The sequence below is a fragment of the Biomphalaria glabrata genome, chromosome 16, assembly GCF_947242115.1.
Source record: "Biomphalaria glabrata chromosome 16, xgBioGlab47.1, whole genome shotgun sequence".
Taxonomy (NCBI): Eukaryota; Metazoa; Mollusca; class Gastropoda; family Planorbidae; genus Biomphalaria; species Biomphalaria glabrata.
This window is the reverse complement of record NC_074726.1, coordinates 17,729,521-17,745,453: the sequence shown is the minus strand read 5'-3', so window position 1 is coordinate 17,745,453 and position 15,933 is coordinate 17,729,521.

The following is a 15,933-nucleotide window of genomic DNA, read 5'->3' as shown; positions in this document are numbered from 1 at the left end:
TACATCATATCGTTGCAGATTCTATTTGTAGGCAACATCCGCCTGAAATCTTAGCAACCTAAAGCCGATACCAGATTTGTTGGCACCAGATCTGCAGACCTCAGTCCTACTCATCCTTCTCAAGAGTCCAAGTAACAACGCTAGCCACAGACTCGTCACTGGCTTAACTGAATGGTAGACTCAGCTTAGCTCTGCAACCATACAACGTTGGACTGCACCCGGAGCCTGGATCCACTACGCCAGCCCACCAGCAGACAGCATCAGTACCAGCCACACCCGTCTCATCAGTGCAGCACCGGACCAAAAGCTAAGCAACCAGCCTAATGACACTCAGACCACTTGGTTCTCAAATCTAATGATGATAGATCTATACATGTAAATACGCTAGATCCCATCCTAGCAACTATACAGCATTTTACCTTTTAATTATCCTTTGTATAATAAAGTGTACATATTTTTACATCTAAATATAGTATTTGTTACCTACATTATAACGCTGTGCCTGTAGTTTTTATGTGCAAGTGTGGGTTCTCAAACTATAAAATCCTCTAGACACCCAAAACGGCCAAATCTTAATCCAACTTGTCACACCAGCTCCCGATTCATATGCTGACGGGTCGGTGTGTGATAGCTTCAAAAATAATCATCCCCTAGACATTAAACAAGCCAAACACACGTCACACACGAAAAGCTTTCACACCCACTACAGAAAGGTCTAGCTGTACTGTTTCCTACCGTGCTAATTTCCCTCTCTTTTCTCGTATACGCCTCTCCACTATTGTACTTTAATTCCTTAACTCTGATTAACTGTTGACACAGTCTTCTAGTATGTCCCCTTCTCCCACAATTAAAGCATAGGATGTATGGATTTGTACGTCTGTATGTGGGTTTATTTCGCTTTCCCCATACCCCTAAAAGTCTTACTTTATTTTGATTTTGACCCTTTCCAATTGCATTTCTTTCTATCTTATCTGTTAACTCTTTCTTCTCACGATCTTCGCTACTCCTGTTATCTGATTGATGGGATCTTCTGTCATCTTCCACATCCCCTTTTCTACATTGAGTAGACTTTATCCCATAATGTTTCTTACAATTCTCTATCTCCATCTCTGAGCATATTTTCACCCCGTGAATGTTCCCAATAATTAAATCTGTCTCAACCCTGATCTACAACACAAGCTTCCACTGTCCCTGTAAAATACGGTGTGTCAATACTATAGTCTTCCACTAATTTCTTATTCACTCCTTTAATAGTGCTCCCTGTGTCCCTACTGGTCTTGGCTGTCTTGTTCCCTACGAATGTCTGAAAAACACCCAATGTTCCAGTATCAGATGACAATGATAAGCCTTGTTCTATTCCACCTTTCTCCCAGTCCTTTCTTTCCTGTCTGTTTCCTTGATATCTTCCTTTGCAATTATCATATTGTCTTTCATTTGTACCACGTCTATTATGCCTATCATGTGTCTCTCTTGTTCTTTGAAAGTTATTCTGTGTGACACATATTCTGTTAAAGGCAACTATTTCTTCTATATCACTGCCTCTAGACTATTTCTTCTCGGGATGTGGTACTTTATAAGCCCTTATCAGTCTTACTATGTCTTCTATGGATTTTGCTTTCCTCTCTAAAAGAAATATATATATATATATATAATTCTCTTCTTCCCTCAACAGTTTGGACGAGCAAGAAGTAAAGGAAAGATCACTCTCTTATTTCTGCGGATAGTAACCCCACGAAAAAACAAGAGAGGGGAGAACAAGTGGATATTCACACGTAGCTACGGATGGCTGCGCGCTGGACTGTCAAACCCTGCCCTCTACCATCCCCCTTCATCCTGCGGGAGGTTTGGACTAAGAAGTAAACTATCGTCAACTCTGAAGGAACATCCGAAACATGTAAAACATTTTACAAACAAATATTTTAGAAACACTAAATAGCAGCGCCGGACCTAACCATTGTGACCAAGAAGTCATGGAAAGAGAACAAGTAAACTACTATTATTATTCACCCGTCACTAAATAGCAGGGCCGGACTTAACCATTGTGGGGCCCTATGCGAAACGGATTTCGCGGGGCCAAGTTTGGGTAAGGAAGTGGATAATAAGAGAAATTTAAGAGTTTGTATTAGAAAATAAATTCGTCTTTGCTTTTTATTCATTCTTTACTACGTACAGAATTACTTTACGAGTCTTGCGTGTAGCGAAGTCATACAGTATATCATAATAATTCTGTTTCCTACATAGTTCAGGCTCAATAGCAAGAATTACCAAATGGTAACGAGAATTGTTGACCTTAAATAATTCTTCATTAGTTTGAGGTGAGAGAAGCTTCTTTTACTAGATTACACAATTACGGCTAATGCATAATGCCGATTTTATTTATCGCGCGTAGGATTGGCGTTTTCCATATTGAATGACACCCCAAAATGACATTTTTTGTCTATATATTCGATATATTTTAAGGACTTTTTTTTGTATCTTTTGCTATTTCGGGAGATTTTCAGGAGCTCCTGGTAAATCGACAAGAGGGCGCGGGAAATCTGTTTTAAGTTATAAAATGGTTTAATTTAATAATTTATACACCTTGAATTAGCGCGGGTCCTATAAAAGTGCGGGGCCCACTGCGGTTACATAGGTTGCAGTGGCCTAAGGCCGGCCCTGCAAAATAGAAGCGTATGCTACGCCGCCGGTCGACTAGTCTAATATAATAATATAGATATAATAAATGAGATTTGTTAAAATATCAATAAGTTTCTTTTATCAAACAGATATGTAACTAATTATGTTAACAAACTCTGAGTTCTACAAAAAAATTAGATCGCCCCCTCCACTCGAAAGTTAAGGGTCGGTGGGGGGGGGGGGGGACGATATCGATGCAATCGCCCATCCCCCCATCCTACCAAATCGGGGACGATATAATTCAAAAAATAGGTTTAAATTAGAATAGTTAGTATATATTATCAACATAAGTAAAGAATTCGTATATAAACTGTGTGATTTCTCTACTAAAATTCGTTATTCCCCCTTGGGCGGGGGGGGGGGGGTCGGCTGAGTGGCGTAGCATACATGGCATGAAGGGGTTCAATGAACCCAGGCCCACGACCGACCATTAGGGGCCTACAGCACTAGGACCCATGACTCTTGACTAGTTGTGGCCCACATGAGAACTTGGGGATGACACCAAAGTGAAAAAATTAATGCACTTTTGTAAAAACCGATAAAAAATAGAATTTAAAAAGCTCCCTCAAAATATTCTGAACTTTGTTCCGAAATTTATTTCAACTTCAAAACCAGTGTTTTACGTTTTACTATAAGGATTTCCTTTTCATCAGATTTTGTTGTTTTAAAGTCTTGATTGTTAACAATTACAATTACGATACAGCTTATTCTTTTATTATTTTTTTTTATTTAAAATATGTACAATCAACATCTGAGCGGTAAAGCGCTTGGCTACCGAACCGCGGTCCGGGGTTCGAATCCTGGTGAAAACTGGGAGTTTTAACTTTGGGATCTTCGGGCGCCTTCGAGTCCACCCAGCTCTAATGGGTAACTTACGTTAATTGGGGAAAAGTAAACGCGGTTGGTCCTTGTGCTGGCCACATACCCTCGTTAACCATAGGCCATCAAAGCTCACAACTTCACAAAGCACCACCAGGTCTGGATAAAGCAACCCGCAATCTGGAATCTGGAACCTCAGACTCGTAAATCAAACTTGAAACATCAGACAGAAAACCTGAGATGAAAACCTCAGTCTTGTAACCTAGAACTGAGACTGAAACCTGACACTGAGACCCTATAACAAGATAAAGAATAAATTCCTCTAATCTTTAATTTAAAATACGAATATAATCGAATCCATATAAAAATAACTATACAATGTGAAATAAAACTCACCCTAAACAAGGGTCAAGATAATCTTTTAAGAATAGTTCAAAACATTTTACAAGCTTTCTTGGTCGCAAAACTATCAAGAATTTTATCGAAATCTGTTTTCCACCAATGGCCTAGTTAATGAAACGCATCGCTGATTGGTATTAATTCTTGATCAACTTAATTAAGTCTGAAAAACTTCGCTCGCATAAAGCCACACTTACCGCAATTGTCAGAAATACGTAAAAATCTGATAATGAGAAGTTCAGAGGCTTCTGAAGAAATTGAGACAAACTATTGACGCCTCTTTCGCTCTAGACCAGATATGTTAAACACAGCGTTTGAGAGTCGCATGCAGCCTGCGACCTCCTTGCATGTGGTCTGCTTGGTCACCTTAAAAATTATCAAAATAATGTTAAACTACCACCCTAGAAAGTAAGAGATGACAACGAGAGTGAGACTGCAGAGAAAGCAAGCTACATATTGTCAAACGTATTGCTAGCCATAGCAAATCATTTAGTGAATGTGATTTTATGAAGGAGTAATTTGTCCAGAAAAGGTGAAAGCATTCAAAGAAATAGAGTTAACTAGGAACGCTGTGGCTGATAGAATAAAAGACATGTCAGTCAGCGTGTGAACAATTAAAGAACAAAATAGTGTTGATTTTGAATTATTTTCATTGGCTCTCCATGAGTCAACTAGTGTAACGGGTGTAGCAAAGTCGGCAATATTCATAAGGCCTGTGATAGGAATTTTGAGATACATGAGAAGCTACTTTCATTCTGTGCTATGCTTAACACCACAACAAGCGAGGGTGTTTTGAGAAATAACAGAAGGTTATATTGCATAACAGTTTATCTTTGGTAAAGCTAGATAGTCTAACAACGGATGGCTCAGCAAACATGAAATGAAATGGTTTTGATGCAAAGTTACTTTCAAAAATAAGAAAGACTAGCTAATTATAAATTTGCTAATTTTTTATTGCATCATTTACCAAGAAACATTCTGCGCAAAGCAATTACAGTTTCAACATACTGTAATAACTTAAGTGAGGCAACTCAACGAGACATATACGTTTATTTACACTGAGACATGACAAACACAAAGGGGCATCTGCCTTGAACACAGCATCTCCATATTGGCTTTCTCTTGGGCGGAAATCGTTAGTCTCTTAATGTCAACATCCGACTTGCTTAGTCACAGATAGTGCGCACCTTCTTTCTGCACTATCTTGGATGGCGGTGCGCATGGCAAAGTCATAACATTGCCCCCGTCTTAGCACTTTTCGTCCCGAAAAGAAACACTGCAGCTGAGGTTTGACAGTTCAGGTGGAGGTCGATCAGTGGGAGCCACAGGCGGCAGGGAGCCTGTTGTCCACGAAGCCATCTGCACAGTTTTCCGAGGCCGTCGCTTCCTCTTCTTCCAGTTGGCCAGTCTACGCTTTGACTTCATGACGATAGTCTCTGATGCCAGCCACTTAACACAAATGGAGGTTGTGTCGATCACTGTAGTTTCCAGGGCCGTTGTTTTAAGACGCCAAGTCAGCGGACCTTTTCCATGGACGTCTCGTGACACAGTTGTAGGCCCACAGGTAGCCATGTTTTCAAACACATAGTCTTTCTCAGCTTCATCTGTAATGTATATCCATGGAGCACTCTTGTAATGTTCGATAAGCGAATGTTCATCCACCACTGCATCAGGTTCTGCTGGAATTGATTCACCATCATTCAAGTCACTCTCACTGATGTAGGCAGAAGTACAAATGTCTGTTAAGTTCAGATCTTGTTGCTGGGTTTCTTGGCATGGGCACTGTCCCCGCAGGACGCCGCATACACAGTTCATGTCAATCGCCTGGATGCAGTTGCCAAGCATCGAGTTCTCTCTTATGCTGCTGCCAAAGTCAAATTCGTTGTTTCTGTCTCGGACATTGTTGGGGCCCGTATTCGCAATTTCACTCGACGACATCAAAGGCAAGGAATCAGAAACGGTTTTGAGGCTTTCATGGCTTGAGTTCTTATGAAAGGTACTGACAGATAAACAGAGGTCTTTAAGGTCCACAGCAGCCAGCTTGGACGCAGACCCAACGTTGTCTTGATCTGTCCAGCACGTTGCAGGTATACCAGGAACAAAAGTTTCAGGCTCATAACAGACTTCTCTAGTTTCTTCATTTGTTTCTTTCCTTTCGATTTGAAACATATAGTTCAGATCGTCGCAGCAATCGTCGTCACGTTTCTCGACTTGAAAGTCACCCGCGTCAGACTTGCCCACAACACAGTCACAGACGGCGCTCCAATCCCTAGCGCCTCCATCACCACTGTTTGTGCAGCCACAGTCCTGACCAGGCAACTGCTCCTTCCCTAACGAGTTTATTCCTCCTTTTGCTTGCGACACAATGTTATCATTTGGTCTATTTGGCCTTCTACTGGCAACACACTTTCATCTACTTTGTTCCACATCATGCTCCTCATCTTATTCCTAATCATATTCAATTGTTCCTTTAATGCATCCCCAGTCTTGGATCTTGCCCATTACATCAACAATCCCAGGCTCAATTTCAAATTGATAGGTCTCCGGATCTTCCTCTTCATCGATCAGAGCTTGCCGCAGACGAGCCGTGAGCGTTTCCCTGCTACCGACAGGTTTTAAACCTCGGTCTCGAAGCTCTTGTCTTAGCTCTTTAATTAAGAGCTGATGTAATAGCTTCAACGATGCCATAGAGATCTAATCCTACCTCCTCTCGTTGAGTTGCCTATAATCCCACTTCTGAGACCAATTGTAATAACTTAAGTGAGGCAACTCAACGAGGACATAGACGTTTATTTACACTGAGACATGACAAACACAAAGTGGCATCTGCCTTGAACACAGCATCTCCATATTGGCTCTCTCTTGGGCGGAAATCGTTAGTCTCTTAATGTCAACATCCGACTTGCTTAGTCACAGATAGTGCGCACCTTCTTTCTGCACTATCTTGGATGGCGGTGCGCATGGCAAAGTCATAACAATACCATATGATCGTTTTCAGTCGCTCTCAATTTTATTTGTGCCCGTGGTTTAAATCCTCGCCAATTTTCAAAGTTTCTGGATGACATTGGATGATGTTCCCTACTACACAGAAGGCCGCTGGCTCTCATATCATAAAGTATTGAAGAGATTTTTTGCACTGCGTGAAGAAATTGTATTGTTTCTGAACATGAAAGGTGAACCTGTTGAACATTCCCAAAACGTCGAATAGCTTCAGGATTGGGCATTAGCATTTCATCTCACTGGTCACTTGCAAGACTTGAATTTGGAACTTCAAAGTAAAGACAAAATGGTCAAAACTGCGTGTGGTGATGTGAGGTGCTTTAAAGCAAAATTACGACTGTGGATAAACCAAATATCATGAGAAAATCTTGTTCACTTCTCAACGTGTCAGGAACTAAAAAGATTAAATACGGCTACAACATTTGGTAAACATCTCCTTCACCTGGAATCGTTAGAATATGCTTTCAATGACCGTTTTCGTGACTTCGTTTCATACGAACAAAAATATTCGTTGTTTGTATCTCCATTCTCATTTGCTCCTGAAAACGCTGCTGATAATGTGCAGAGCAACTAGAGCTGATAGAATAGCAATCAGATTCTTTGTTGAAATTGGTTTGGCTGTGCCAAAATTGTAGTTATTTACCTGAATGTTACGTTGAATAGCGGAAGTTTGCAAGCACTGATCTCTGTGAGCAGTTCTTTTCCATAATGAAAGCTACAAAAACACCTCACCGTTCAAGACTATCTGATCAAAATATGACATCAGTGATAAAAGTGTTAGTTGTAAAAAAAAACTTCAACATATTAATATACTTGTATTCAAGAAAAGAAAAAAATGCGTAATCATAGTAATTTTTAATACCTAATAGTACTACAAATTTAGCTAAGGAACAAGGTATGCAATTAAATATTGTATTCTATTGTATTGTTTCTAATTTACATAAAACTGGTAGGCTGTTTTGCAAATGATTTTTGTGGCCCATACCAATAATGAGTTTGACATGCCTGCTCCAGACAAAATTTGTTGCAATGAGCACCATCGAGATTGATTTCAATCTGAGGATTCAATAGTTGGGATAGCGAAAAAAATCATATTCACCTACCACATCATATTGGGTGATTATTTCTTGAACTATCTCAACCAGTAGCTCTTTCTTATGTGTTTTACAAAATCTTCACCTTTTTCGCTTGACTTCTTTTTATTGTGGCCAATACCTCTTTGATATTCTGCACTAATTCTCAGGTCAGAGCACATAATTTCAATGAAGGTAATAATGGCTTCAGCGTTGCCCTTCCCACTAGCAGTTATCGATGTTTTTAATGTTTTCCATTTATGTGTACACTATCGAATTGACGATCATTGTTTTTGAAGTTTATTTCAGTTAATTCAGGGGCCAAAAATCCAAAATAGGTGAGAAAATTAAGCCTCCATAGCAATTAACAATCCGCCTACTTAAGAGATTTTATCTTTACAATTCTTCTTCAACTCGTTCGTGATGCCCATTGAGGGCCAGATTCTGCTTTGAGAGAAAAGGAATGATAATGATATCCAAGATTCTTTTCATTATCAGATTTTTACCTTTAGGAACGAGATAATAGACCTGTTGGGCAATGCAGTGCTGGCAAAAATACCGGTACTTTAGGACATCCATTCTGCACAATATGTTTCTTTCATCATTGGTGGCAGCACTCAAGACATATAAAAAGTTTATCAAGTTAGTATTTTTTTTATATACTGTTTAGTAATCTCCGATTACGGAACATCCACAGAAATAGCAATTAGATAGTCATTTCTAGATTTTCATATTTGTGAGAATCAGACGTCAGCAGGTTTTGCTGAACAAATGCTACAAGTAATTTTAAAAATCCACATTTATCCTTAAATAAACTGCAAAGCTAAAGCTATGATGGTGCTTCCAATATGACTGAATACTAAAATGGCCGTTGGGTATTGTTTCATCAGAAGAAGCCTCTCACGCATTTAGAAATAGACGCACTGGTTTCTTTCTTTGCTACTTAGAAGGCCAGAGAAATGTTAGTAAATAAATATTTGAGCTATTTATCTTATCTTATCTTATATAAGGGACAAAGAGGCCAGATCAGACACAATGGTGTCCTTTCTGATCGCTTCCCAAATAGAAAATGGCTTGAAGCAGGGCTGTGTACTTCCCGCTACTCTATTCGCTATCTTCTTTGGCGTAGTGCTGGGTCAAATGAGGCAGCGATTGCATGAAGGCATCTCTATCCGGTTTTGTTCTGACAGCAATGTGTTCAGTCTCCGGCGTCTACTATCCCATACAAGAACAAAGGAGATGGTCATAACAGAACTTCTCTATGCCGATTATTGCGCCCTGCTAGCTCACAATGAACATGACCTCCAGAACGCGGTAAACGAACTTGCATACGCTGCCGCCTCTTTCGGTCTATCTATAAACCTCGGGGAAACAGAAGTCATGTTCCAGAAGTCACCCAATGAAACATTCTCAGCCCCAAGGATCACAGTAATCGGACAGCCCTTTAACGTGGTAGACCACTTCACATATCTAGTTAGTATAGTGTCAAATGACGCCTCACTTTCAAGGGAAGTTTATAACCATCTAGCCAGGGCTAGTAGCGCTTTTGGACGCCTTCAGGCGAGAGTCTGGAAGAACAAATCGCTCCGCCTGCCTACAAAAATCAATGTCTACCAGGTGGTGGTTCTCTCAGCCCTTCTATATGGCTCTGAGACATGGACACTATATAAAAAACAACTAAGACTTCTTGAGCGCTTTCATCAAAGAGGCTTGCGCTCCATCATGGACATACCGTGGCAGGACCGCACTACAAACAGCGATGTCCTTGCAAACACCGGTATGGACAGTATAGAGGGACTTCTTATGGTCCAACAGCTACGCTGAGCAGGGCACGTATCCCGTATGGGAGACGAACGTATGCCAAAGGCAGTCTTTTTTAGTGAGCTAAAAGGTGGTCGACGTAACAGAGGCGCCCCACGGAAACGCTTCAAAGACCAGCTTAGGCGTCAACTTTCCTTGGCTGACATAGAAGAGAGCACCTGGCTGCATGCGGCGTCGGAACGAGACAGCTGGAGGTCACTCACGAAGGCCGCGGGATACACATTTGAGACCAAAAGAAAATCTGCTGCCGAGGACAAACGCAGACGACGAAAAGAAAATCTAAACCGACCACCTGCGGACAATGGTTATGCTTGCACTGGATGTGGCGAAATATGCAGGTCACAGCTGGGGCTGCGCAGCCACGGGAAATACTGTATTATTCCTCACTAATCTTTGGACTCGAAGACAAGCCTTATTATTATTATCTTATATAATACAGACGTTACTTCAAAAAAGAAGATGATCACTGGTTTTCCCGGCTAGTTCAGGCAACCCATTCCATGCTCTAATAGCAATAGGGAAGAAGGAGTATTTGTAAAAATTTGACCTAGCATATGGGATGAAAAATGTGCCCTTATTTTTGTGTCATTCTGAGTATTTTATTAAATTTTGTTTTTGTATTTGAAGATGTGTTCAGTGTTTTATGTATAATTGCTACTTTACTTATAAGTCTTATATCCTGGAGGCTTTCTAAATTTAGTGATTTAACTAAAGGTGTTATTCTAGTCAAGTGTGAATATTCGTTTGTTATGAATCTCACTGCTCTATTTTGTGTCTGTTCCAGTTTCTTAATGTTTTCTTGAGTTGGGGGGTCCCAAACAGAGGATGCATATTCTATTATTGGCCTAACCAAGATTAAATAACATTTTAGTTTTATTTGATTTATATAAATTTCTTTTAATAAACCCTAATGCTTTGTTTGATTTTTTGATAGTTTCATCAATATGGGGATTCCATGACAGTTTTTCATTTATTATAACACCTAGGTATTTTGCGTTTTTAGTTTGTGTTACTGGTTTACCCATCTGATGGCTATGTCCCTTATGGACAAAAAGCTAGTGTCTGGTCGTTCAAGCAGCCTCTCTAGTAAATCTATCCTAAGGGCTCTGTCGTTGAGATTTTCAACAAAATGATCTCTAAGGACAGTTTCATCAAGGACTGTCGCTGAAAGGGTACTCTGTCTGTCCACCACTGCTTTGAACGATTGCTGTAGCCGATGCGAGTAGGAGCGAATAAGCTCTCCTGGGCATTGACTGATATGGTAGAGTTCTCCCATAAGCTGAGAGACACTCCTCCTCTCACCATAGGCTGACCGTAACAGTTGGGTCAGTGCCTCTGGAGACTCCCTGGTTGCTTGAGGGTAAAAACCAAGCTCAGCCTTCACTGATCCCCCAGATGAGAAATCAGGAACTCACAATTCTCATCTGGCTGCTGTATGTGCTGGGACTTCCAGGCTCTCTCTATGTCTTGAAGGAACTCTTCGACTTCCCTGGCTGGGCCATCGCCATAGAAGCGTCGAATGTTCCACTCCGTTCTTGGCACCACAATCACTGTCTGAGACGGCTGCATTCTTGCTGCTGCTGCTGCCTCGCTGTTCATCTTCGTAGCTACTCAACAAAATAAAGCCTACTAACCTCTCAATAAAAATACCCCAAAAAAACAACAACAACTAAACATCCACTAGCTCTACTTCCTATCAATGAACTCTAACACGAACCTAATCTATCCTAATCCCCCCCAAAAATATGCGTGTCTGGCCACTCAAGCACAGATCCCACTTCTGACACCAAAAATGTGAGCAAGTCAGGCAGGCTCGAGTGGGAGGACCTATTCTTATCTGCTCAACATTAAATTCTATAACAGTAGGCAGATGTTTGCGCTACTGTGTGGGCTCAATCTGTGACACATCAGTCTACAACCAAGGGGCTAGAGTCACCTAATTAACCAGACATACTAACCTAAACTAAATGAAAGCAAGATAACGAAACTTTAGCTTAGGATAAATAAACAAAACGAAACTTTATTTACATATACAAAAATAAATCAATAATAAAATAATATATACACTAACCACTATAAACAATCCTCTAAATCTACGCCACTACAAACTAACCAAACCAACTATCTAACTAAAGAGAACTAAATCACTACAAGACAACTACTATACTAGAGTCTAGACCTAGATCTACACAAACACACCACAATAAATTAGTCTAGATCTACAATATTCTACTACTATAACCAACCCATAACTAAAACTAAAACAAGAATACCTTAGCCTTAGTACCTTACTATTAGTATTCACTAAGAACATAAACAGACTATAAATATATAACTAACTTCCTAAGCCACTACGGGTGACTAAGGCAACACTTCACTACAGAAACAAAATAAATCTACATCTACAGCAGAGTAATAGCAGTTATAGCACAGCAGAGTAATAGCAGTATTTCAGCAGAGCAATTTCAGCAGCTATAATCTATAGCAGTTTAAAACAGCAGTAACAACAGCAAGCCGTCCCAGGTACAGAATAATAAAATAATTAGACGACAGACCACAAAGATCTTCAGCTGTCACACAGACAGATATGGTAATGACCACTGGTCAAATGTACACTCAACTGTTTTAAGACAGCATGTGGTACATCACTTTTATAATATCCCGCACTAACCTATATAAATATGCGGAAGTACAACTATAAAATCTGACACTAACCTATAAAAATAAAATATATAAAAATAGATCTAACCTATACAACAAAAATACATATAAAACTAGCGCAGGGAGCGCAAGCTCACAATAAGATAAGTGGAATTAATTTGTTTTAGCTTTTTTTGTTACTCTTAATAACTGACATTTTTCTGGGTGAAAAGACATGCTCCAATTTGATTCCCATTTCTTCAATTCATCTAATTCTCTTTGTAAAATTTCTGTATCTTGTGTTGTTTTTATTGTTCTGTATATTGTTATAACTCTGCCATGCGCACCGCAACCCGGGCTAGTGCAGAAAGAAGGTTCGCACCCTCAGGGGGCTGTGACATCACATTGTGGTTCTTTTTGTACACCAATGATTTTCAATCCGATAGTCCTTTTTGCTCCTTCACAAAATTCGCTGATGATGCGGCTCTTCTTGTCCTGCTCTCAGAGAGCTCAGACGTAAATAAGTATTTCAAAGAAATAGAACACATTGAAAAATACTGTAAAGATAATTTTTTATTATTAAATGTAAAAAAACCCCAAAGAAATGATAATCGATTTTCGTAGGGAAAAGAAGGAAAATGATATTGTTTCTGTAGCTGGAGAGACTATTGAAATTGTGCAAACCTTTAAATACCTTGGTACTATCCTAGACAATAAACTAAATTTTACTGCAAATACTCATTATATCAGCAAAAAAGGGCAGCAAAGATTACGATTACTAAGAAAACTGTCCTCGTTTAATGTTAGCGAAAAGGCCTTGGCTATGTTTTATCACGCTCATATCTGCAATAATTTAAGTTTTAATATCATTGCCTGGTATGGCAATCTGAGCATTAAAAATAAAAAATATACTTTATAGAATCCTAAATGCTGCTGGTAATATCATTGGCAAAAAACAAACCCCATTTGGGCAGTTGTTTGAGACAAACATCTATAAAAAAAAAAGCTAAGAAGATCCTCGAAATAAAGAATCACCCTTTGTGTCAGGATTTTGTGATTTTACCATCACAAAAGAGATACAAGACACCGATAGCAAAGACAAACAGACACAAACACTCTTTTGTTCCCCTGGCAATCAAATCATTAAATAAGAACAATCTGATATAAACTTTGTCACATGTAAATTATGAGTGAGTCTGGTGTGAATGTACATTTTGGTTTCTTATAGTTATAATGTTTTTTGTTTGGTGTAATGCACAAATTGTAAGACAAATTTCCATACGGACAATAAAGATTATTATTATTATTATTAGTGGCAAGACTAAGTCGGATGTTGACATGAGAGAGAGAGAACGATTTCCGCCCAACGGAGAGCTGATGTAAAGATGCTGTGCTCAAGACATGTTGTTCTACATGTATGTACTAATATTAGAACATATTACGTCATTGTTTGTTGTTTATGTTTTATGCGAAAGCAAAGAATCGGACGGAAATAAAAGTTAGTTATATATGTCTACCTTGATAAAGACAAGTCTCGTTATTATCATTATTAATTAGTAACGTCTACAGTAATTTATTATTAATCTGTGACAACAGAACATGGTGTCAGATTTGGTTTCAGATCTTGTGTCAGCTCTGGTGGTAGATTAGGTGTCAAATCTAGTGTCACATTGGAATTATTCGATCCTCCTAAACCGTTGTCACTAGACGGTAATCTATCTGAAAGATGGAAAAAATGGAGACAAAGTTTTGAACTGTTTATGGTCGCCACTGAAAAAAATACGAAGCCCAAGCCAGTGAAGAAAGCTTTATTGTTACACCTGATCGGTGAACCCGCTCGAGACATCTACAATACTTTTCAAGTATGTGAAGATGAGACTGTAGACAACATGGGCGTAGCCAGGGGGGGTTTTGGGGTTCAAACCCATTTCGGGGAGGGGGATCGGAATTTAGTGAATAATTTTTTGCTTTGATTTTGTTTATTTTAGGTGAGATTTTAATACTAAACCATCACTTGCCCCAGCACAACCAATGGGGTTTTGATTTAAAACCCCCCTACCAGGGTATTTTGAGTTTAAAACCCCCTACCAGGGGGGTTCGAGTTTAAAAACCGCTACCAGGAGTTTTGAGTTTAAAACCCCCTACTAGGGGTTTTGAGTTTTAAACCCCCTACTTGGGGTTTTTGCAGTTAACTCCCCCTCTTGTATAAAACAAAACACAAAAAAAATGCAAACGAAAATTCCCTAATTCCAAGAGCACAGTTAAGGGAGATTTTGATTTTAGAACCCCCTCCAAAATTTACGATAAACCCCCCTCTTCAATATAAAAAAAAGCTAATTACGCACTCAAAATGTTATGAGCGTAGCTAAATGGGTTTTGACATAGTTTTGTGTTTAAACCCCAATTCAGCAGAGTTTGAAGGTAAAAAATACCTCTTTAATAATAAAAACAAAGCAAATTATACACTCAAAATGTTATGAGTGTAGTCAAAGGGGTTTTGAGTTTAAACTCCCCTCGAGTGGAGTTTGAAGCTAAAAAGTACCTTTTCAATATAAATAAAAGCAAATTACTCACTCTAAAATCTATGAGCGTAGCCAAAGGAGTTTTGAGTTTAAACCCCCCGCCAGAGGGGTTTGAGGCTAAAAAATACATCTTCAGTGTAAGAAAAAAGCAAATTACGAACTCAAAATGCTATGAGCGTTGCCAAAAGAATTTGAGTTTAAACCCCCATTCAGATGGGTTTAATGCTAAAAAATACCTCTTCAATAGAAAAAAAAGAAAGCCAATTACACACTAAAATTATTTGAGCGTAGCCAATCCAATCGGGGGTTTTGAGTTTAAACCCCTCTTCTACAGATGGCGTTTGTTTAAAGTTTAAAACCCCTCCAGATGGTTTTGAGTTTAAGATCCCCCTTACAGAGCATTCTGAGGTGGAAACCCCCAACAGATAATTTTGACGATAAAACTTCTCTTTTCGATATAAAATCTAAAGCAAACTACAGTCACTTAATTCCAAGAGCGTATTCAAGAGAGATTACACATTTTTACCAGCGGCAGGGCTCCCTTAATAAACTGCAGTGAATAGTCATCTGCCGAAATTGAAAAACACTAAATGTGGCTCAACAAAGATGGCTAAGACAGATTTTAGGAGTCAGTTATAGAGATCGGGTTTAAATCAAGGAAATCCTATGCTGAACTGGGAGTCGACCCTTTAGTAAGATTGTGAGAGAGCGACGCATGAGGTTTGCGGGACATGTTCTCCGACAAAATGAATTACGCATAAGAAGAGTTGCAATGATATCCTAGTACAACTTGACGCCACTTATTCATTGAGGTCCTCATGGCAGGTGGGAAGAGGCTTCAGACATTACCAGTGACAGATTTTTATGGAAACAGCTTGACGTCAAATGCTCCGAACGGCGCGGTAGGGTCTAAGTCAGTAAGAATAGCACATTAGGTTTTTGAAATAAAACTTTTTAATAGCAGGAAAATGCACTGTAGATAC